Source organism: Cetorhinus maximus, chromosome 19 (genome assembly GCF_964194155.1).
Source record: "Cetorhinus maximus chromosome 19, sCetMax3.hap1.1, whole genome shotgun sequence".
Lineage (NCBI taxonomy): Eukaryota > Metazoa > Chordata > Chondrichthyes > Lamniformes > Cetorhinidae > Cetorhinus > Cetorhinus maximus.
In genome coordinates, this window is record NC_135897.1 from 22,843,818 (window position 1) to 22,867,085 (window position 23,268).

The following is a 23,268-nucleotide window of genomic DNA, read 5'->3' on the forward strand; positions in this document are numbered from 1 at the left end:
GCAGACTATTGCTCCCTGGACGCGGGGGAACCCAGCAATCGCTGCAAAGCCTCTGTCTCGCTGCGTCTGGCTGGCCTCATCCCAGCGGTTGTCGGTCAACGTCAATGCACTCCTGAACAGAGCGTCTGTCACCTGCTTGACACAAGTGTGGACAACTGATTGGGAGACTCCACAAAGATCACCCACCGACCCCTGGAAAGAGCCGGAGGCATAGAAGTTGAGGGCAGCTGTGACCTTCAATGCCACTGGCATGAGATGTCCACCCACAAAATTAGAGCTGATCTCAGGGCCTACCACCTGACAGATGGAGGTTACTGTCTCCCTTGAGAGATGAAGCCTCCTTCAGCACTGCACCTAAGACATATTGAGGTAGTTGCATCGCTGCCTGTAAACCCTGGCAGCAGGATAGTGGTCTCCTCTGCGGCCCCTTCCTCCTTGCACTCCTGTTGGCCCTGCACCCCTTATGCCTGCGCCTCTCCTCCCAAAGGTGGCTCCCCTGGATGTTGCATATGGACTCCTGGCCTCCTCCCCCTTCTGGCCCTCTCTTCCTCCTCAGAGGAGGTGCCTCCAGTGGAGAGCACAACCCCCATTCCCAGAGTAAGGGAAGGCTGCCTGAAACCTGCAAGGCCCCAAGAATTATGTTTCCTCCAGAGTCCTGACCTGAAGCCTGTTATTCCTCTAAAAGCAGCTTTGAAGAGATTTGAAGTTCTCCTGTTCACACAAGCAAGCAGCAGTAAGTTTCTAAAGTAAATGGCTAACAGCTCGCACTTGCGAGCCCACTCACCCCTCTTATCCCGCCTGTGGATGAAGTTTTTAAAAATGTGGCCTACCCGACTGCACGTGGCACCCATGCAACGCTCTGAAAATCACACGGGCTGAGAAAAATCGCTGTGTATTACTGCCTCAAGGGCCTTAAATGGCCTGTTAATTAATGGCGGGCACGCCTTGGAACTCGTATCGCCCGCCCTCTGAAACATCGCGATGGCGCGCTGTGATGTCGGGACACACGCCCGATGTCATCGCGTGTCATTTTACGCATCGGCGTGTTGGACCCGTCCCCGCATGCTGACCGGAAGATTCTGCCCATGGATTTATGAAAGGGAAATCATGTTTGACAAACCTCCTGGAGTTTTTTGAGCATGTAACTAGCAGAATAGATAAGGGAGAACCAGTGGATGTGGTGTATTTGGATTTTCAGAAAGCTTTTGATAAAGTCCCACATAAGAGGTTAGTGTGTAAAATTATAGCACATGGGATTGGGGGTAATATATTGGCATGGATTGAGAATTGGTTAGCAGACAGGAAACAGAGAGTAGGAATAAATGGGCCTGTTTCGGAATGTGAGCCAGTGACTAATGGGGTACCGCAGGGGTCAGTGCTTGGGCCCCAGCTATTCATAATATATATCAATGATTTAGATGAGGGAGCCAAATATAATATTTCCAAGTTTGCTGATGACACAAAACTAGGTGGGAATGTGAGTGGCGAGGAAAATGTTAAGAGGCTTCAAGGCAATTTAGACAAGTTGAGTGAGTGAACAAATACATGGCAGATGTAGTATAACATGGATAAGTGTGAAGTTATCCACTTTGGTAGGAAAAACAGAATGACAGAGTATTATTTAAATAGTGATAGATTGGGAAATGTTTATGTATAAAGGGAACTAGGTGTTCTTGTATACCAACACTGAAAGCAAGCATGCAGGTGCAGCAAGCAGTTAAGGCAAATAGTATGTTGGTCTTCATTGCGAGAGAACTTGAGTACAGGAGCATGGATGCCTTACTGCAGCTGTACAGGGCCTTGGTGAGACCACAACTGTAGTATTATGTGCAGTTTTCATCTACTTACCTAAGAAAGGATATGCTTGCCATAGAGGAAGTGCAGTGAAGGTTCACCATACTGATCCCTGGAATGGCAGACTTGTCGTATGAGGAGAGATTCGGCTGACTCAGCCTGTATTCACTGGAGTTTAGGAGAATGAGAGGGGATCTCATTGAAACATATACAATTCTGATAGGGCTGGACAGCCTGGATGCGGGGATGATGTTCCCTCTGGCTGGGAGGTCTAGAAAAGGGGGCACAATCTCAGGATACAGAGTAGGCCATTTAGGACCGAGGACTCAGAGGGTGATGAACCTTTGGAATTCTCTACCACAGAGGGCTGTGGAGGCCAAGTCACTGAATATATTTAAGAAGGAAATAGATAGATTTCTAGGCTCTAAGGGTATCAAGGGGTATGGGGAGAGAGTGGGAGTATGATCTTGAGATAGAGGATCAGCCAAGATCATCTTGAATGGCGGAGCAGGCTTGAAGGACTGAATTATCTACTCCTGCTTCTATTTTTCTATGTTCCTATGTTTCTAGAAAAAATTCAGGAGAATGACTCCAGGGATGAGTAACTTCAGTAGCGTAAATCAATTGGAGAAACTGGTGCTGTTCTCTTGAAGGATATTTGATCAAGGCATTCAAAATCATGAGAGGTCTACACAGAGTAGATAGGGAGAGCTGTTCCCTTTGTAGAAAAATCAAGGACCAGAGGTCATCAATTTAAGGTGATTAGCAAAAGAAGCAACAATGACATGAGGAAAAGCTGTATAATGCAGTGGATGATTAGGATCGGGAATGCCTGAGAATATGGTGGGGCAGATTCATTCATGCTTTCAACAAAGAATTGGATCATTGTCTGAAAAATAAATTTTTACAATGCTGCGGGGAAAAGGCAGGAGAGTTGCACTATGTGAATTGGCCTTGCAAAAGGCCGGCGCAGCCAAATGGCCTCCTTCTGTGTTATAATCATTTTATGATTCTAGGACTGTATTTCTAAGCTTTGTTCATGCAGTTTTTTAAATTTTGTCCTGTGCACCCAAGGTCATTAATATAGATCAAGAAAGCAACGGTTCTAACACTCACCTCCGAGCAACCTTTGTCTGAGAAATAACTGTTCACCACTAATTTGTTTCCCACATAGCAAACTTGCTATCCATGCTGTCCCTGTCCCTCTTATTCCATGATCTTCAACTTTGCAGACAAGACTGTTACATAGCACTTTATCAAACACCTTTTCAAAGTCCATGTATATCACATCAACCACATTAGCCTCAAAAATCCTCTTCTCTCTTCCCTCATCAAAATACTCAAATCAGGTTAGTTAAACATGATTTGCTTTTAACAAATCCATGATAGATTTCCTTTACCATCCCACACCTGTCCAAGTGACTGTTAATTTTGTCACAGATTATTGTTTCTAAAAGCTTTCCCAACAGCAAGTTTAAGATAATTGGTTATTTTGAGCAAGGGTGTAACATTTACAATTTTCCAGGCCTTTGACAACACCTCTGTATCTAAGGAGGATTGGAAGATTATTGCCAGTGCCTCCACAATTTCCCCCCTTAATTCCCTCAGTATCCTCAGATGCATCCCATCCAATCACGGTGACTTAGCAAATTTAAGGACAGTCAGCTATTCTAATCCATCCTCTTTATCAATTTGTAGCCCATCCAGTGTCTCAACTACCTCCCTTTTCACCATAACTTAGGCAGCATCATCTTCCTTGGCAAAGATAGATGCAAAGTGCTCATTAGTACTTCAGCCATGTCCTCTGCCTCCACCTAGAGATTTCCTTTTCTGGTTCCTAATTGGCCTTACTCCTCCTCTCACTACCCTCTTACTATCTTGGTTCTCAATTGTATTAGCAACTTGTCATCTGTCTTACACCTCTGCTTCCTGCTGCTTTTTACTCTGTATCTCTTTCAACATCCAGGGAGCTCTGGGTTTGCTTGCACTACCCTTCCACCTCATAGGAACATACTGCACCTGCAACTGAACTATCTTCTCTTTAAAGGCAACCAATTGCTCCTTTACAGTTTTGACATGCAATCTTTGTGATTAATTTACCTTGGACAGATCCATTCTCAAATTACTTAAATTGGGCCTCCTCAAATTAAATATTTTTACTCTGGGTTGCTCCTTGGCCTCTCCCACAGTGCATTTGAATGTTATGATCACAGTTCCCACATGTTCCCCTTGATCTACTTGACCACCTCTTTCCCAAGAACTAGATCCAGGAATGCCTCTTCACCCGTTGGATTAGAAATGTGTTGCTCAAAAAAATTCTCCTGAATATACTTCAGAAACTCTTCCGCATCTTTACCCTTTACATTATAACTATCCCAGTCTACATTAGGATAATTGAAGCTTCCCATTAAAACTATTCTTTAATTCTTGATCCTCTCTGTAAATTCCTTGCAGATTTATTCCTCTACGCCTTTCCCACTTGCTGGTGGCCTATAGTATACAACCATTAGTGTAACAGCACTTCTATTGTTTCTTAGATTATGTCCTTGACCCCTCTAGGATGCCCTCTCTCTTCAGCACCATAATGTTCTCCTTAATCAGTACTGCCACCCTTTTTTTTTTCCCTATGTTTCCTGAAAATCTCATATCCAAGGATATTCAGTGTCCAGTCCTGCCCCTCTCTGAGCCAGGATTCCGTTATCGCCAGCACAACATATTCCCATGTGTCTATTTGTGCCAACAGCTCACCAACCTTATTCACCACACTATGTGCATTCACATACATGCACTATAAATCCAAATGAGATCTTACCGAGATAAAAGCAAAATACTGTAGATGCTGGAAATCTGAAATAAAAACAGAAAATGCTGGTAAAACTCAGCAAGTCTGGCAGCATCTACTCTATTTGCATTTAGTCTGATCCCACGTAACACTGGAGTAAGAAATAATAAGGTATTATCTGCCTCTCCCAATCCTTTGTGCATCTTTGTCTTACTTTTCTAATACTACATCCAGGTTCCTATATCGCTGACAAATTAGTTTCAACCCTCTCTGACAGCACGAGCAGACTACACCATGACGACATTGGTCCTGGCTCTGATAAGATGCAACCCATTTGGCCTGTACAGGTCTCACCTCCCCCAGGCCATTTGCAATGTCACAGGAATCTAGAACATTCCTCCCGCTTGCAGCATCTTTCCAGCACGCATTCATCTCCTCTATACTCATTCATCTATACTCACAAGTGCATGGGACTGAGAGCAAACAGGTAACCTTCCTGATTTGAATTTAGCTGTTTCTTATAATTCGTTCATGGGATGTGGGCGTTGCTGGCCATTTATTGCCCATCCCTAATTGCCCTTGTGAAGGTGGTAGTGAGCTGCCTCGTTGAACTGCTGCAGTCCATGCAGTGTAGGTACACCCACAGTGCTGTTAGGGAGGAAGTTCCAGGACTTTGACACAGCCACAGTGAAGGAGTTCCAAGTCACCAAGAATGTTCAGCAGAGGAGGTTGAATCTGTATCTCTAATTCACCATGACTGATATGGACGCTGCATTATTGCTTCAACATAATTCTCCTCTTTCTTATAATTTCTCCTTGACTTGCTTTTATATCTCCAGAGGCCCAATTCTACTTCAGCAACAACACCTGAAGAGAGTCTTCATGCAAGACATTAACTCTGCTTGGTGTATAGCAGCACACAGGGCTGTGTTCAGTCAATGGGGTGTGAACAGTTACAGTTTAATGAATATGTAACGTTGTCATGCACGACAAACATTGTCCTGTTTTGGAAATGACTGTGGCATGGCTTCATCTGGCTGCAAAATACACCATAAAAGTGTGCTTTGAAATTGAGAGTACGATCTCGGAGGATGGGCTGTGGCTTATGAATATGATTGCAACCATTTCTCTCTACAGACCAGAGGCAATACTGATATATGGCAGGGCTATAAGAATGTCAGTAAAAATATGCAAATTTTTTCCTGTACATTCAGTAATGGGAAGTACAGCTTTGAGACACTGAATGGGATGATCTTTTTGGGTCTCAGCTTGCTCGAAGTGAACCCAGGAGACACTGAAACGGGCATACATGCAACCATAAAGAGTAGAACAAGAATACAGAAATAGTTTACAGTATGAAAACTGGCTTAAATCTAACTTTGTTATGATCAAATATTTAGTAGTAAAAATAAAGGGACAGGCAAACCATTTTTCTTGGGGGAGAATTTTCCCCCCATCGGGGGGAGGCTATGCGATGGCGGGTGCCCCCGATCAGTCCTCGCCGTCATTTTATGTGGGCAGGCCAATTAAGGCCCGCCCAGTGTGGAAGCGCTGAGCGCTCCCTGTGCAGGGGGGTGCCTGAGCATGCGCAAAAGAACGCAGAAATCCCTCTGAGGCACAGAGCTGCCTCAAGGAGATTAGTTTAAGTTCCCAAAATTTTAATAAAGAAAAGAAAACATTTTAAGACATGTCCCTTCATGTGACATTGTCACATGAGCTGGAACATGTCAATGAACATTAATGAAAAAAATTATCTAATTTATAAACCCTTCATGAAACCTCATCCTGCCCGTGGATGAGGTTCCATGAAAAATGCAAAGGCTGACTGGGCTCTTTGCCTGCCCGCCCACCTTAAGGTGGACGGGCAGCTCAGTTTATTAGTTTAATTGATATTTAAATGGCCTCAATAGGCCTTTGACAGTTCGGCGGACTTGCAGCCGACTCGGCTGCGCGCCTGCTGAACTGAAAATCTAAATGGCGTGTGGTGATGTCGGGACACCCGCCTGATGTCACCGCGTATCATTTATGCCTCATCGAGTGGGCACTGCCCCCGCTCGCCGAGCTGAAGATTCAGGCCTTGGTGTTTATCACAGTGCAATTTTCTACCTTCGGATTGAATTATAGAACTTTACAGCCCAGATTCAGCCCATCCTTGCCTGTGCTAGTTCTTTGGAACTGATTTGTTAGTTATTTCATTCCTTCTCTCTCTCTCTCTCTCTCTCTCTCTCTCCATAACACTAAATTTTTCCACTTCAAGTACTAAACCAATTCCCTTTTGAAAGTTACTGTTGATTCTACTTCTACTAGCCTTTCAGGTAATGCATTCAAGGTAATCTAGGACAAAACATCCCACTTGATCAGTACCTCATCACCACCTTAGATATTCATTCCCTACACTATTGATGCACAGTGACAGCAGTGTTCACCATGTGCAAGATATACTGCAGCAAATCATCAAGGTTCCATCAACAGCACCTTCCAAGTTTTTGATCTCTACCACTTAGAAAGACAAGGGCAGAAGATACATGGTGAAAACTACCACCTGGAAGATCCTCCCCAAGCCATGCACCACCTAACTTGGAACTGTTTTGCTGTTCCTTCACTGTCACCGGTACATGTGGGTGTACCTACACCACATGGACTGCGAAGGTTCAAGAAGGTGGCTCATCACCACCACCTCAAGGGCAATTAGGAATGGGCAATAAATGATGGCTTTGCCAGTGGTGCTCACATCCCATGAAAGAATATCTATTAAATAAACACCTCAAACTTGAACATAAAAACCTAGGCTGTCACTCTACAACTGTATGGAGATAGCACTGTGTACTGTCAGACATGCTGTCTTTCATCTGAAATGTTAAACCAAGGCCCTGTCGGTTTTCTCCGGTGGACGTAAAAGATCCCAAGACACTACTTTGAAGAAGAGTAGGGGAGTGTCCTGGTGCCCTGGCCAATATTTATCCCTCAATCAGCATCATGAAAATAGATTATCTGGTCTTTATCACATTGCTGCTTGTGGGAGCTTGCTGTATTTTAAAAAATTAATTCTTTTACCATGATGGAGATCAGCTAAGTCAGCACTGACCAGTGATCCTGGCCTGTATGAGTCACCAGTGGAAAAAGTCCAGGGTATGTCATAAACATGTGCAGTTAGAATATTACATCAGACTGAAGTTGGGTGTAAGATGATGCTTTGTTCCAGAGAACGAGAAGAACCTTTTCCATCCGTAGTTAGCCATATTTCATGGGGGACAGTAGGCATCTTTTCTGTTAAAGGCAGAGAGAAAGAAGGGGTTAGGGCTTGAGGGCACCGCCCCACATCAAGAATGGCTGACCAGGAATCTCACCCGCTCTTACCACCAGCCATAGGTGTGTTGGAAGGATGAAGAGGTGGATTATAGGGCAGTTGGTGGTGTAGAGATGATGTCACTGGACTCAGAGGCCGAGGCTTATGCTCAAATTGACAGCAGCTGGTGGAATTTAAATTCAATTAATTAATAAATCTGGAATAAAAAGCTAGTTTGAGTAATGCTGACCATAAAACTATCATTGATTGTTGTAAAAACCCAAACTCACTAATGTCCCTTGAGTAATGAAATCTGCTGTTCTTGCCTTGTCTGGCCAACATGTGACTCCAGATACCCAGCAATGTAATTTACTCTTAACTGCTTCCTGAAATGGCCTATAAAGTCACTCAGTTGTATCAAACCACTACAGAAAAGTCAAAAAGGAATTAAACCGGATGCATCGGCCTAGGCACCAGAAGCGACGATGGCAAATTTAGCTCAGTCAATCTTACAATCAATGTTCCTTATGAACATCTGGGGGCTTGTGCCACGACTGTGAGAGTTGTTACACAGACTAATCAAACAACAGCCTGACACAGTCATACTCACAGTATCACACCTTACAGCCAATGTTCCAGACACTACCAATGCTATCCCTGAGTATGTCCTGTCCCACCAGCAGGGCAGACCCACCAGAGGTAGTGGCACCGTGGTATGCAGTCAGGAGAGCGTTTCCATGGAGTACTCAAACTTGACTCCAGATCATGGCTTCAGGTCAAACATGGACAAGGAAACATCCCACTCATTACCAATTGCCACCCTCCCTCAGCTGATGAGTCACTACCCCTTCATGTTGAACATCACTTGGAAGAAGTACTGTTGGTGGCAAGGACACAGAAAGTACTCTGGGTGAGGAACATCAATATCTATCACCAAGGGTGGCTCAGTAGCACCACCAGTGACCGAGGTAGCTGAGTCCTGAAGGACTGCACCTGTAGCAGGTGTTGACAAAATCATCAAGAGGGGAAAACCTTGTAGACCTTGTCCTTGCTAATTGTAAAGAATCGACGGAGCAGACAGGTTTCAACAAGGAACAGATGAACCTTGTTGCAGAGAGCTTTTCAGATGCTACATGCTCGATCAGGACTCTCGTCAAGAAGCCTAACCTCCTGGGTTGCCCCCGCTTAGGGGTTGGAGCCTCCCAGAACATTATGTGACCCCTGATAGAGAGCAGAAAAGGCTATACCTTCAGTTACTACATTTTCTTCCCCTTTAGTTTTTTTACAATTTCTACTTACATGGAAATATTTGAATATCCAACAACATATACATATATAGAACTTCAAGTGACTAAAGATCAAGTCTCTGAGGTGCTCTCCATATATGGTTAGAGTGGCATAGCTCTACCACTTGAGGGTCCTCAACAGGATCTGGAAGCGCAGTATGAGACACATCAGTAGAAAGTAGTAAAACAAAAACAAAAATACCTGGAAAAACTCAGGTCTGGCAGCATCTGTGGAGAGGAGCACAGTTAACGTTTCGAGTCTGAATGACCCTTCAACAGAACTAAGTAAAAATAGAAAAGAGGTGAAATATAAGTTGGTTTGCGGGGGGTGGGGGGGAGGACAAGAAGAGCTGGCAAAAGATGTCACAGACAAAGAGGTGTTGAAGGTGGTGATATTATCTAAAGGAATGTGCTAATTAAGGGTAGAAAGCAGGACGAGGAAGGTACAGATATCCCTAGTGGGGGTGGGGTGGGGGGAAGGGATCGAAATAGGCTAAAAGTTAGGGATAAAACAATGGATGGAAATACACTTAAAAATAATGGAAGTAGGTGGGAAAAGAAAAATCTATATAAATTATTGGAAAAAACAAAAAAGAAGGGGGAAAATCGGAAAGGAGATGGGGATGGAGGAGAGAGTTCATGATCTAAAATTGTTGAACTCAATATTCAGTCCGGAAGGCTGTAAAGTGCCTAGTCGGAAGATGAGGTGCTGTTCCTCCAGTTTGCGTTGAGCTTCACTGGAACAATGCAGCAAGCCAAGGACGGAAATGTGGGCAGGAGAGCAGAGTGGAGTGTTGAAATGGCAAGCGACAGGGAGGTCTGGGTAATGCTTGCGGACAGACCAAAGGTGTTCTGCAACGCGGTCACCCAGTCTGCGTTTGGTCTCTCCAATGTAGAGGAAACCGCATTGGGAGCAACGAATGCAGTAGACTAAGTTGAGGGAAGTGCAAGTGAAATGCTGCTTCACTTGAAAAGAGTGTTTGGGCCCTTGATTTCCAGCATCCGCAATTTTTTACTTTTATATTAGAAAGTGGTAGTTCTGTGTTTGGCAACTCTACAGAGACATTGGATATGTCTATTCTAGGTCGATCAGCTACCTCAGGGATTGGTAGTTTGACGTTCATCGCAGGCAGAATAATTGGTTGTTGGAATGTCTCCCTAGCACAAATATGATCCACATGCTTACAAATGATTCCATCTTCCATTTGTAGCTGGAAAGATAATGGACCAGCCTCTGAAACAATGGTTCCAGGAACCCAACAAGGTCCACTTCCGAAATTTCGAAATACCGCGTCACTTACACTGTGCGCGCTTTGCTGTGCATAACATGGTTCAATTTTTTACTACCCTGATTCCGCTCTATCTTCCCCTCAAAATTTGGAAACACCAGGCTTAACCGTGTACATTGGTGGTGTTTCGTCAGTCATTTAGGCGGTGTTGAACCCATAGTCGAATGTGGTGTTGTATGATAACTGAGAAGAAGGGGTGAAGACGAGATTGTAGAGTACCCCCAGATAACCTTTTCACAACAGACTTGAAAGTTTGCACAGCTCCCTCGATAAACCGTTCGATGAGGGATGGTAAGGGGCTGTTTTAATATGTCTGATTCCATTCAGATTTGTGAATTTCTGAAACTCTGTGTTGGTAAAGACCATTATCGTTATCAGAAACAACGAGTTCAGGTAGGCCATGTTTGCTGAAACAGTGACACAGCTTCTCAATAGTTGCACTTGATGTTGACGATTTGACTTTTTATATATCCATCCATTTAGAATGTGCATCTACAATCAACAAAAACATGGTACCGAAGAATGGTCCAACATAATCAATATGTAGTCCAACCCAGGGTCGACCAGGCCGCTCACACGGGTACAGGGAAGCTGAAACAGGCAACTTCTGTTGTTGCTGACACTGGAGGCAGTGCTTGACCATGCTTTCATTGTCACTGTCAATGCTTGGCCACCAGACATTTGCACAAGCATTTTCATCTTCGAGATGCAAGGATGCGCATGGTGAATCTCTGTCAAGAGTGGTTCTCTATCTTGTGAAGGGATGACAATGCTTGATCCCCGCAGCAAAATTCCATCTTGACAGCTTAACTCTGTATTTCTAGCATGGAATGGCCTCAAATCTTCAGATACAGGTGAATTTGACCATCTTTGCAAAACAAAGTCTCTGACTTTCGACAATATTGGATCTCTGTTCATCCAATTTCTAATTTGTTTCACACACACAGGCGGTGAATCCAGGAAATTCAGTACTAGCACTTCTTGTGGAACAGGAGCATGTGCAGTGCTATCTGTTAATGGAAGATGACTGAGTGCATCAGCATTTGCAACGTGTAATACAGTCATAGAGGTCTACAGCACAGAAAAAGGCCCTTCTGCCCATCGAGTCTGCGCTGGTCAAACTAGTACCTAACTATTCTAATCCCATTTTCCAGCACTAGGCCCATAGCCTTGTATACCATGGCATCGCAAGTGCACATACAAATACTTCTTAAATGTTATGAGGGTTTCTGCCTCTACCACCCTTTCAGGCAGTGAGTTCCACATTCCCACCACCCTCTGGGTGCAAAAAGTCTTCCTCACATCCCCTCTAAACCTCCTGCTCCTTACCTTAAATCTATGCCCTCTAGTTATTGATCCCTCCGCCAAGGGGAAAAGTTCCTTCCTGTCTACCCTATCTATGTCCCTCATAGTTTTATACACCTCAATCATGTCCCCCCTCAATCTCCTCTGTTCCAGGGACAATATCCCCAGTCTATCCAATCTCTCCTCATAACTAAAACTCTCCAGCCCAGGCAACATCCTGGTAAATCTCCTCTGCACTCTCTCTAGTGCAATCACATCCTTCCTATAATGCAGATTCCAGAACTGCACGCAGTACTCTAGCTGTGGCCTAACCAGCATTTTATACAGTTCCGGCATAACCTCCCTGTTCTTATATTCTATGCCTCAGCTAATAAAGGCAAGTATCCCATATGCCTTCTTAACCACCTTACCTACCTGTTCCGCTACCTAACGGGACCGGTGGACATGCACACCGAGGTCCCGCTGATCCTCCATACTTTCCAGGGTCCAACCATTCATCGTGTATTCCTGTGCCTTGTTTGTCCTGCCCCAGTGCATCACTTCACATTTATCCGGATTAAATTCCATTTTCCATCTGACCGGCCTGTCTATATCCTCCTGTAATCCAAGGCTATCCTCCTCACTATTTACCACCCCACCAATTTTCGTGCCATCCGTGAATTTACTGATCAACTCTCCTACGTTCAAGTCTAAATCATTCATATATACCACAAACAGCAAGGGACCCAACACCAATCCCTGTGGAACCCCACTGGACACAGGCATCCAGTCACAAAAGCACCCCTCGGCCATCTCCCTCTGCTTCCTGCCACTCAGCCAATTCAGGATCCAATTTGCCAAATTGCCTTGGATCCCAAGGGCTCTTACCTTCGTTATCAGTCTCCCATGCGGGACCTTATCAAAAGCCTTGCTGAAGTCCAAGTAGACTACGTCAAATGCATTGCCCTCATCTACACACTTGGTCACCTCTTCGAAAAATTCAATCAAATTGGTCAGATATGACCTCCCCTTAACAAAACCACGATGACTGTCCTTGATTAATCCCTGCCTCTCCAAGTGTAGATTAATTCTGTCCCTCAGAATTGCTTCCAATAGTTTCCCCACCACTGAGGTTAGACTGACTGGCCTGTAGTTCCCTGGTTTATCCCTTCCTCCCTTCTTGAATAACGGTACCACGTTGGCTGTCCTCCAGTCCTCTGGCACCTCTCCTGTGGCCAGAGAGGTATTGAAAATTATTGCCAGCGCCCCTTCTGTCTCCTCCCTTGCCTCACTCAACAGCCTGGGATACATTTCATCTGGGCCTTGAGATTTATCGACTTTTAAGCCTACCAGACCACTTAGAACCTCCTCCCTTTCTATGCTGATTTCTTTAATTATATCACAGTCCTTCTGCCTGATTTCCATACCCACGTCATCCCTCTCACTTGCGAACACCAACACACACTATTCATTTAGAACCCTACCTACGTCTTCTGGCTCCACATGCAAATTACCACTTTTGGTCCTTAATGGGCCCTACTCTTTCCCTAGTTACCCTCTTACTCTTAATGTACTTTTAAAATAACTTTGGATTTTCCTTTATTTTACCTGCCAATGTTTTTTCATGCCCCCCCCCCCCCTTTTCTCTCCTAATTTCCTTTTTAAGTTCCCCACTACACATTCCATACTCCTCTAGGGCTTCCGCTGTTTTGAGCCCTCGGTATCTGCCATAAACCTCCCTTTTTCTCTTTATCCAATCCTGTATATCCCTGGATATCTAGGGTTCCCTGGGTTTGTTGGTTCCACCCTTTGTCTTTACTGGAAAATGTTGGCCCTGTACTCTCCCTATTTCCTTCTTGAATGTGTCCCACTGATCTGTTGCAGGTTTACCTAAAGTAGCCGCTCTGGCCAAATCATATCTGATCGGCTTTCCCCCAAATTAGAACTCTGATTTCTGGCCCATCCTTGTCCTTTTCCACACAACCTTGAATCTAACGGAGTTATGATCACTATCTGCAAAATGCTCCTCCACTGATACCTCTACCACTTGCCCGGCTTCATTCTCTAAAATTAAGTCCAGGACTGTCCCCTCTCTTGTAGGATATTCTACGTACTGGCTTAAAAAGCTCTCCGGGATGAATTTTAAGAATTCTGCTCTTTCTAAACCTATCAATCTATGACTAACGCAATTAATGTTGGGGAAGTTGAAATCCCCCACTATTACTACCCTATTATTTTTACACTTCTCTGAAATTTGCCTACATATCTGCTCTTCTATTTCTCTCTGACTGTTTGGGGGCCTATAGTACACTCCCAGCAATGTGATTGCTCCTTTTTTGATTTTCAGTTCTACCCATATGGCTTCATTTGAGGAGCCTTCTCAGATGTCACCCCTCCTTACTGCTGCAATTGATTCCTTGATCAATATTGCGATACCTCCTCCCCTTTTACCTCCTTCCCTGACTCGTCTGAAGACCCTGTATCCTGGAATAGTGAGCTGATATTCCTGCCCCTCTCTTAACCATGTCTCTGTGACAGCAATGACATCATACTTCCATGTGTTAATTTGTGCCCTCAACCCATCTGCCTTATTCGTCAGACTCCTTGTATTTAAATAAATACCATCCAACTTTGCCAAACTCCCTTGTGCCTTAACTGGCCTATAATTTCTATGCCTTTCTGACTCACTTGCTCTCTCTTCTAACTTTGGCTGTGCATCTCCCCCTGCTGAACCTCTTCTCAGAATCCCATCCCCCTGCTAAGTTAGTTTAAATCCTCCCCAACAGCACTAGCAAACCTCCCAGCAAGGATGTTGGTCCCATTCTGGTTCAGGTGCAACCCATCCGCCTTGTACAGGTCCCACCGCCCCCAGAAACAGTCCCAATATCCCAGAAATCTAAAGCCCTCCCTCCTCCACCATCTCTCCAGCCATGCATTCATCTGGACTAACCTCCTATTTCTATACTCACTAGCATGTGGCACCAGAAGTAATCCAGAGATTACTACCTTTGAGGTCCTGTTTTTTAATCTGTTTTGTAGCTCCCTAAATTCTGCTCTATAATCTAGGATGGTAAGTAAAAGTATACTCATACACAGATAATATCAAAGCCCAACATTATATTCGTGCTGCTGCTATTGGCAGAATGGCCTTATCCTCACTGAATAAACCCATTAATGGTTTATGGTCTGACACAATGGTGAAATGTCATCCATGCAGATACTGGTGGAATTTCTTCACTCCGAATGCCACCAATAAACCTTCCTTTACTAGCTTTGAATAACCCTGCTCGACTGTGGAGAGGGTTCTCAAGACATAGCCATGTCTCTGATCCATTTTCCATTCTATGTGATAACACGGCTCCTACACCATAAGCAGAGGCATAACATGTTAATACCAACTCCTTCGATGGGTCATAGTGTACCAATAAACACGACAAATGCAACAGTTTCTTTACTTTCACAAAGGCCTCTTCCTGTTGTGAATTCCACGACCAATGGTGACTCATTTTTAACAAGTATAATGGTGCTAACGCTGTTGATAAGTTAGGCAAGAAACAGCTATTGTAGTTCATACCCAGGAAGGACTTGAGTTCGATTACATTGGACGGTGAGGGTGCACCTTTTATTGCCCAAACTTTCTCTTCTACTGGGTGCAAACCCATGGCATCCACCCTGTGACCCAGGTAAGGAACTTCTAGCGCTTGGAATGTACAATTTTCCTCCTTTAACCATATGCCGGCTTCCATGAACTCTCTTAGCACCTCCTGCAGGTTGGCCAAGTGTTCAGCCTCGGTTGAGCCTGTGATCAGAACATCATCTAAGTAAACTACCACTCGAGGAAGTCTTTGCAAAAGACTCTGCATTGTTCTTTGGAAGATAGTGTGTGCAGACAATACTCCAAAGTGTAGGCGAGTGTACTGATAAAGACCCTCATGTGTGTTGATAGCCACGTATTCTCCTGACGTGCTATCCAGCTCTAATTGTTGGTAGACGTGGCTTGTATCCAATTTTGTACAGGATTTGCCTCCAGCTAGCTTTGCATATAAGTCGTCTATCCCTGGAATGGGGTACTTATCTAGTTAGGCTGCCTTATTTACAGCCAATTTAGAGTCCCCACAGATGTGTATGGTTTGGTCAGGCTTAACCACTGGAACTATGGGTGCTGCCCACTCCAAGAATTGGACAGGTTGAAAGATGCCCAGCTTTTCTAACCTGCACAGTTCTGCATCTACCTTCTCCTTCAATGCATAAGGCACAGGTCTGGCCTTAAAAAAAATGTGGTGTCACCTGAGGATCCACATATATCTTGGCCTGCATGCCTTTTAACTTTCCTAATTCATCCGAAATACCATGTCGCATTTCCTTAGCAGTTCAGGAACTCCTCCTGTTTTCAGGTGAAATATCTCAGACCAGACAAGCTTGATTTTCTGTAACCAGCCTCGGTCTAAAAGACTGGGTCCTTCTCCTTTCACTATTATCACAGGCAGCTGGGCTGTCTGTTGCCTATAAGACACTGTTCCTTTGGCAATGCCCTTTACCTGAATGGATTGTCCAGTGTATGTCCTAAATTTAGTGATAGTCCACCTCAGGTTTATTGGCTGTCCACCCTCATTAAGGTACTTGAATATGTGCTCTCCCACTGCTGTAGTTGAGGCTCCCATATCCACCTCCATTATTAATGGTTTCTCATTTACTTGGATTGTCACAGTGATAGGTTCAGTTTTTACAGTGGTTACATTATATAGGGAATAAATGTCGGTGTTGGCATCTTCAGTTTCTGCTGTATTCTTTAATTTGATCATGTTAGTTTGCTGCTTTATGGGCTGTTTCGACTTTGCCCTGTATTGCCTTACTACCTGACCTTTCTTATGGCAGTAATGGAATTCTGCCTCCTTGAATTTACAGGTCTCTGGTCCGTGGTCACCTCCACATTTATAACAACTTAACCGTGGACTCACTGCTGATGTGTTTCCACTAGGTCTTTTCATGTTTCTAACAGTGGACATTGCGTCTGGCTTCAATGCTGTGGGTCTGGTTTGCATGCCACCGTCGGCAGTATGTTCCCATCCCACATGAAGAACAGCACCATGTTGTAGGTGTTGCAAAGCCGGCGAGTCTCTCGCAGCACTTTCCCTGGCGAGGGAGGTTTCTAGGGCGTACTTAAAGTCGATGTTGATCTCGGTGAATAAACAGCAGTGTATGGCATTGTCCTTAAATCCACAAACTAATTGGTCCCGCAGCATATCCTTTGATGCATGCCTGAAGTCGCAGTATTCTATCAACTGCAGAAGGTTTGCTACATAGTTTGCGCTGGACTCTCCTGGGGCCCTAACTCTGGAATTAAATTTAAAACGCTGCATTATTATGGATGGCTTTGGCTGGAAGTACGTTTTCACAAGGTCCACTCATTCATTAAAGGACTTAGAATTGGGCGGGCTCAGGGCTGTCAGACTGCGAATGAGATTGTATATCCTACTGCCACATATACTCAAAAGGGTGGCTTTCGGCTTTTCCTCCGCGGTAATTTTGTTTGCTACAAAATAAAACCCAAGCCACTCTACATACTGTCTCCAGTCTTCCATAGTTGCATCGTAAGGATCGATTCTGTTGTAGAGTGGCATGACTGGTGAGTAGTCTTTCCTTTTTCCTAAGATTCGATGTACTCACGGTAACAAGGTGAGGTGCAGCGTCAGAGCAATTTTACCCTTGTCACCAAATTTAATGACTCGATGGAGCAGACAGGCTTCAACAAGAAACAGATAAACTTTATTACAGAGAGCTTTTCAGGTGCTGCATGCTCAATCAGGACTCTCATAAGGAAGCCCCACCCCTTGGGGTTGCCCATGCTTAGGCCTCGTTGGTCAGAGCCTCCCAGAATATCACGTGACCCCAATATGCAATAGGAGAGGGAATACCTTCAGTTACTACACTAATCTTGCTGTCTCAGATGCATCTGTCCATTAAAAGGAGTGACCACCTCACAGGTCTTGTGGTGATTAAGTCTCATATTCACATTGAGGACTCTCCATTGTGTGATCTGGAACAATCACCGTGTCAAAGGGATTGATTCTAGAAACTCAAAACTGGGTGTCTGTGAGGCTCCCTGGGCTATCAGCAGCAGCAGAATTGTATTCAATCACAATCTGTAACTTTATGGCGTGGCATATTCCTCACACTACCATTACCATCAAGCTGGGGGATCAACCGTGGCTCAATGAAGAGTGCAGGAAGGCATGCCAGGAGCAGCACCAGGCATACCTAAAAATGAGGTATCAACCTGGTGAAACTACAACACAGGAATATTTGTATTCCCATCAGAGGAGCAGCATGTGATAGAAAGAGCTAAGTAACCCTACAACCAATGGATCAGATCTGTCATGCCCAGAAGACATGAAGGAAAATATATGCATCAATATCATCCTGGCTACTTTATAATTCTTTTTTAACTGGACAAAGTCTTTACACTGACTGAAGCCTGACTAGCTACAACTCACACAAAAGGAATTTCTAGCCTTCAGGAAACAGTAGGGACTTGGTTACCTCTAACAAGGCTCTAATTCCCCCTGTGACTGCAGAAATCAAATTCCAAGGAAATAAGAAATAGTAACAGGAGGAGACCATTTGGCCCCTTGAGCCTGCTCCGCCATTCAATAAGATCACTGCTGATCTTCTTGTGTTTCAATTTCCACATTCCCATATAACCCCATTAACTTTTGATTCCCTTGCCTAACAAGAATTGACCAACCTCTGCCTTAAAAATATTCAATTACCCAGCCTCCACCACCTTCTGAGGCAGAGAATTCCTAAGTCACACAACCCTCTGAGAGAAAAAAATCCTCCTCACCTCTGTCCTAAAAAGGTGACCCCTAATTTTAAAACAGTGTCCCCTAGTTCTGGACTCACCCACAAGAGGAAACATTCTTTCAACCTCCACCTTGTCACGGCCGTTCAAGATATTGTATACTTCAATCAAATCACCCCTCACTCTTCTAAACTCTAGTGGAAATAAGCCCAGTTTGTCCAACCTTTCCTCATAGGACAACCCACTCATTCCAGGTATTAATCTAGTAAACCTCCTTTGAACCATCTCCAATGCATTTACATCCTTCCTTAAATAATGAGATCAAAATGCACACAGTATTCGAAGGGCGGTCTCACCAATGCCCTGTATAACTGAAACATAACATCCTTACTTTTATGTTCAGTCCCTCTCGTAATAAAGGATAGCATTCCGTTAGCCTTCTTAATTACTTGATGTACCTGCATACTAACTTTTTGTGATTCTCACTAGAATACCTGGATCCCTTTGCACCTCAGAATTATGCAGCCGTTCTCCATTTAAGTAATACTTTGCTTTTTTTGTTCCTCCTGCCAAAATGAACAACTTCACATTTTCCTACATTAAACTTTATTTGCCAGACCTTTGCCCACTCACTCAACCTATCTATATCCATCTGCAACCTCCTCGTGTCCTCTTCACAATATACTTTCCTACCCATCTTTGTGTCATCTGCAAATTTAGCTACCATGTCTTCACTCCCTCATCTAAGTCATTGATGTAAATCATTAAAAATTGAAGCCCCAGTGCAGACCCCTCAGTGCAGAGTAGGATTCCACTCGTCACATCCTACCAATCTAAAAAAGACCCATTTACGCATACTCTCTGCTTTCTGCCAGCCAGCCAATCTTCTATCCATGCTAATATGTTACCCCCTACACCATCCTCTTTTATTTTCCAAAATCATCTTTGATGTGGCACCTTAACAAATGCCTTTTGGAAATCCAAGTACATTATGTCTATAGGCTCCCCTTTATCCACTGTGCATGTTACTCCTTCAAAAAACTCCAATAACTTGGTTAAACATGATTTTCCTTTCACAAAACCATGCTGACTCTTCCTGATTGCCTGAGGCGTTTTTAAATGCCCAGCTATAACCTCCTTATTGGTCGATTCTAATAACTTCCCCATGATAGATGTCAAGTTAAATGGCCGATAGTTTTCTGTTTTCTGCCTCCCTCCCTTCTTGAGTAGAGGGGTTATATTTGCTACTTTCCAATCTGACAGAACCTTTCTGGAATCTAGCAAATGTTGGAAAATTAATACCAGCACATCAACTACTTCATTAGCCACCTCCTTTTAAGACCCTAGGGTGTAATCCATCGGGACCCAGAGACTTGGCAGCCCACAGCTCCATCAATTTGCTCAGTACTGTTTCCCTAGTGATTTCAATTTCACCAAGCTACCTTTCTCCTGTTCACCTCCTGATTTGCAGCTATTACTGGGATGTTTTTGTATCTTCTATAGTGCACAGAGGCAAAATATATATTCATTTCTTCCGCTACTTCCTTTTTATCTACTATTAACTCTCCACTGTCACTCTTTAGAGGACCAACACTCACTTTACTTACTTTTTTCCTTTTTAAGTATCTGTAGAAACACTTGCTATCCATTTTTTACATTTCTAGCTAGCTTCTTCTCAGACTCTAATTTCTTTCTCCTGGTTAACCTTTTAGTCATTCTCTGCTGTTCTTTATATTCTGTCCTGCCACTCACTTTTGCGGAGTTGTATGTTTTTTCCTTAAGTTTGATGCTTTCCTTAACATCTTTAGTTAACCACGGATGGTGGGTCTTCCCCTTAGAATTTTTCTTTATAGTAGGAATGTACTTATTCTGAATACCCTGAAGAATCCCCTTAAATGCCTGCCACTGCTTCTATATTTATCTACCCTCTAGCCTAGTTTCCCAGTTCACTTCAGCTAGCTCAGCTTTCATCCCCACATAGTTGCCCTTATTTAGGTTTAAGATACTAGTCTCAAACCCGCTCTTCTCCCTTTCAAACTGGATGTAAAATTCAATCATATTGTGGTCGCTGCTACCTAGGGGTGCCTTTACTCTGAGGTTATTAATTAATCCTGTCACATTATACAATGCCAAGTCTAATATAAACTGCTCTCAGAACATTGGTTTCAGAACATGCTGCTCTAAGAAACTATCTCGAAAGCATTCTAAGAATTCCTCATCCAGGCTACTATTGCCAACCTGATTTTTCCAGTTTATGTAGATTAAAATCATCCATGATTATTGCCGTTCCTTTATCACAGGCACACAATATTTTCTCTTGAATACTTTATCCTACACTGTGGCTACTGTTAGGAGTACTGTAGACTCCTCCCACTAATGACTTTTTCCCCCCCACCACTATTCCTCATCTCCACCCAAACTGGTTCTACATCCTGATCTCCTGAACCAAGGTCATCTCTAACTATTGCGCCAATGTCCTCTTTGATTAACATCGCTGCCCCTCCACCTTTACCTAGCCTCCTATTCTTTTTGAATGTCATGTACCCTTCAATATTAAGGACCCAATCTTTGTCATCCTGCAGCCATGACTCTGTAATTGCTATCAGATCCTATTTATTTACTTCAATGTGGGCCATCAATTCATTTACTTTGTTATGAATGCTACATGCATTCAGATAGAGAGACTTCAGTTTTGTCTTTTTGTTTCCTTTGTAACATCTAGTTTTGACTGTTGATGTATTCTTAGGTTTTTTTCTTGCTGTCCCTTCCTGCCATTCTTTGACCTTCATTTCTCATTTTACTATTTTGCTCCCCTGTCTTGACTCCACACCTTGAATTGTTACCTCTGCCGAAGCTTGATCCCTCACCCCTCTTGTTTAGTTTAAAGCCCTCTCTACTTCCCTAGTTATGCGAATTGCGAGGGCCCTTATCCCAGCATGGTTCAGGTGTAAACCATCCCAACGGTCCAGCCCCCACTTTCTCCAGTACTGATGCCAGTGCCCCACAAACTGGAACTGGGGGAAATGCACAAAGACCATTTACATTTCTAAGGCAGAGCACTGGCCAACAGACGTCAAAGTCACTCTGAAATCTCTGTTAAACTTATTAATGGATGAAATATTAACCATCTCAAAAATCAGGAATCTCAAGGCCAGGAATATACATCCTTTGTCCAAGCCAAGGCAAAGAAGTGGGAGTTACATGACCTCCCCCCCTCCCCCAAGCTGCCTAAACCTGTAATATTGCCTTGTGCAGCTGAACAAAGGCAGTATACCATCTTCCATCAACAGAACACCAACAGAGCCAGAGTTCTGTCCAGGTTTAAATTGCCTGGGCCTCATCTACACTGTTTCCACTGGAACATCTGAACTTCTGTACCAATGCCTACTGCAAGACTGATTCATCTCTACATGCTTCTCCCATTGTGGAAGTCAGTGCTACTGGAAAAGTGGGTTACCCCACATCAGCTTCAACCAGCTAACCTCTCTGAAGGAGTACACCATTGGACTTTTGATCCTGGACCTTGGTCTCATGCGAAGCAATAATTTTTATTTTGTCTGTGGAATTTTCCCTGTACCTCTTTTTTCTTTCATTGTGTGAATGTATATAGCGTTAAGTAGCGATGCCCCCTCCCCGCATTATGAATGCGTGTGAAATATACTAACTGTCTGATTTTACTCTATCTTAAGTCTGCTGTGGGGTTATTAGTAGAGGATTGGATCACTCCAAAACTGAGGGGGTAATATGCCACCACCTATAAAGGAGGAAATCAAAAATCAAAAACACCTTTCTGTTTACAGATGGGTGATGAGGTGAGAAATTGGAGCTGTTTAAATTAAACCCCTTCCTGTCCATAGCAGATCAAAGCCCTGCAGGCCTGCCACATCCAATTGCGAATGGTGGTGAACAATTGAAACTAACTGAAGGAGGAGGCTCCACAAATATCCCCATCCTCAATGATAGGGGAGCCCAGCATAAAAGTGCAAAAAACAAAGCTGAAGCATTTTCAACCATTACAGCTAGATGTGCCACGTGGATGATCCATCTCGGCCTCTTCCTGTCTGCAGCATCACAGATGCCAGTCTACAGCCAATCCAATTCACTCCATGTGATATCAAGAAATGGCTGAAGGCACTGGATACTGCAAAAAGGCTAGGGACCCTGACAACATCCCGGGAGTCATACCGGAGACTTGTGTTCCAGAACTAGCCACACCCCTAACCAAGCTGTTCCAGTACAGCTAAAACACTGGCATATTCCCACCAGGTGGAAAATTGCCCACATGTGTCTTCTCTGCAAAAAGCAAGACAAATAAAATCCAGCCTCATCAGTCTACTCTCAATCATCATTTCAGTGATGGAAGGTGTTGTCAACAGTGCTATCAAGAGGCACTTTTTATTCATGCTTTCATGGGGTGTGGGCTTCACTGGCAAGTCCAGCATTTGTTGCCCATCCCTAATTGCCTTTGAACTGAGGCAAGTTTTCCAGGTCATTTCAGAGAGCAGTTAAAAGTCAAGCACATTGCTGTGGACATGGAGTCACGTGTAGGCCAGACCAGGTAAGGATGGCAGATTTCCTTCTCTCAAGGACATTAATGAACCAGGTGGGTTTTGTTATAACAATTAATGATAGTTTCATGGTCATTACTGAGACTAGCTTTCACTTCCAGATTTTTTATTAATTAGTATTAATATCCTTATAATTTTGACACAAATTTGGATAAAAGAGCTGAATTCCAGAGGTGA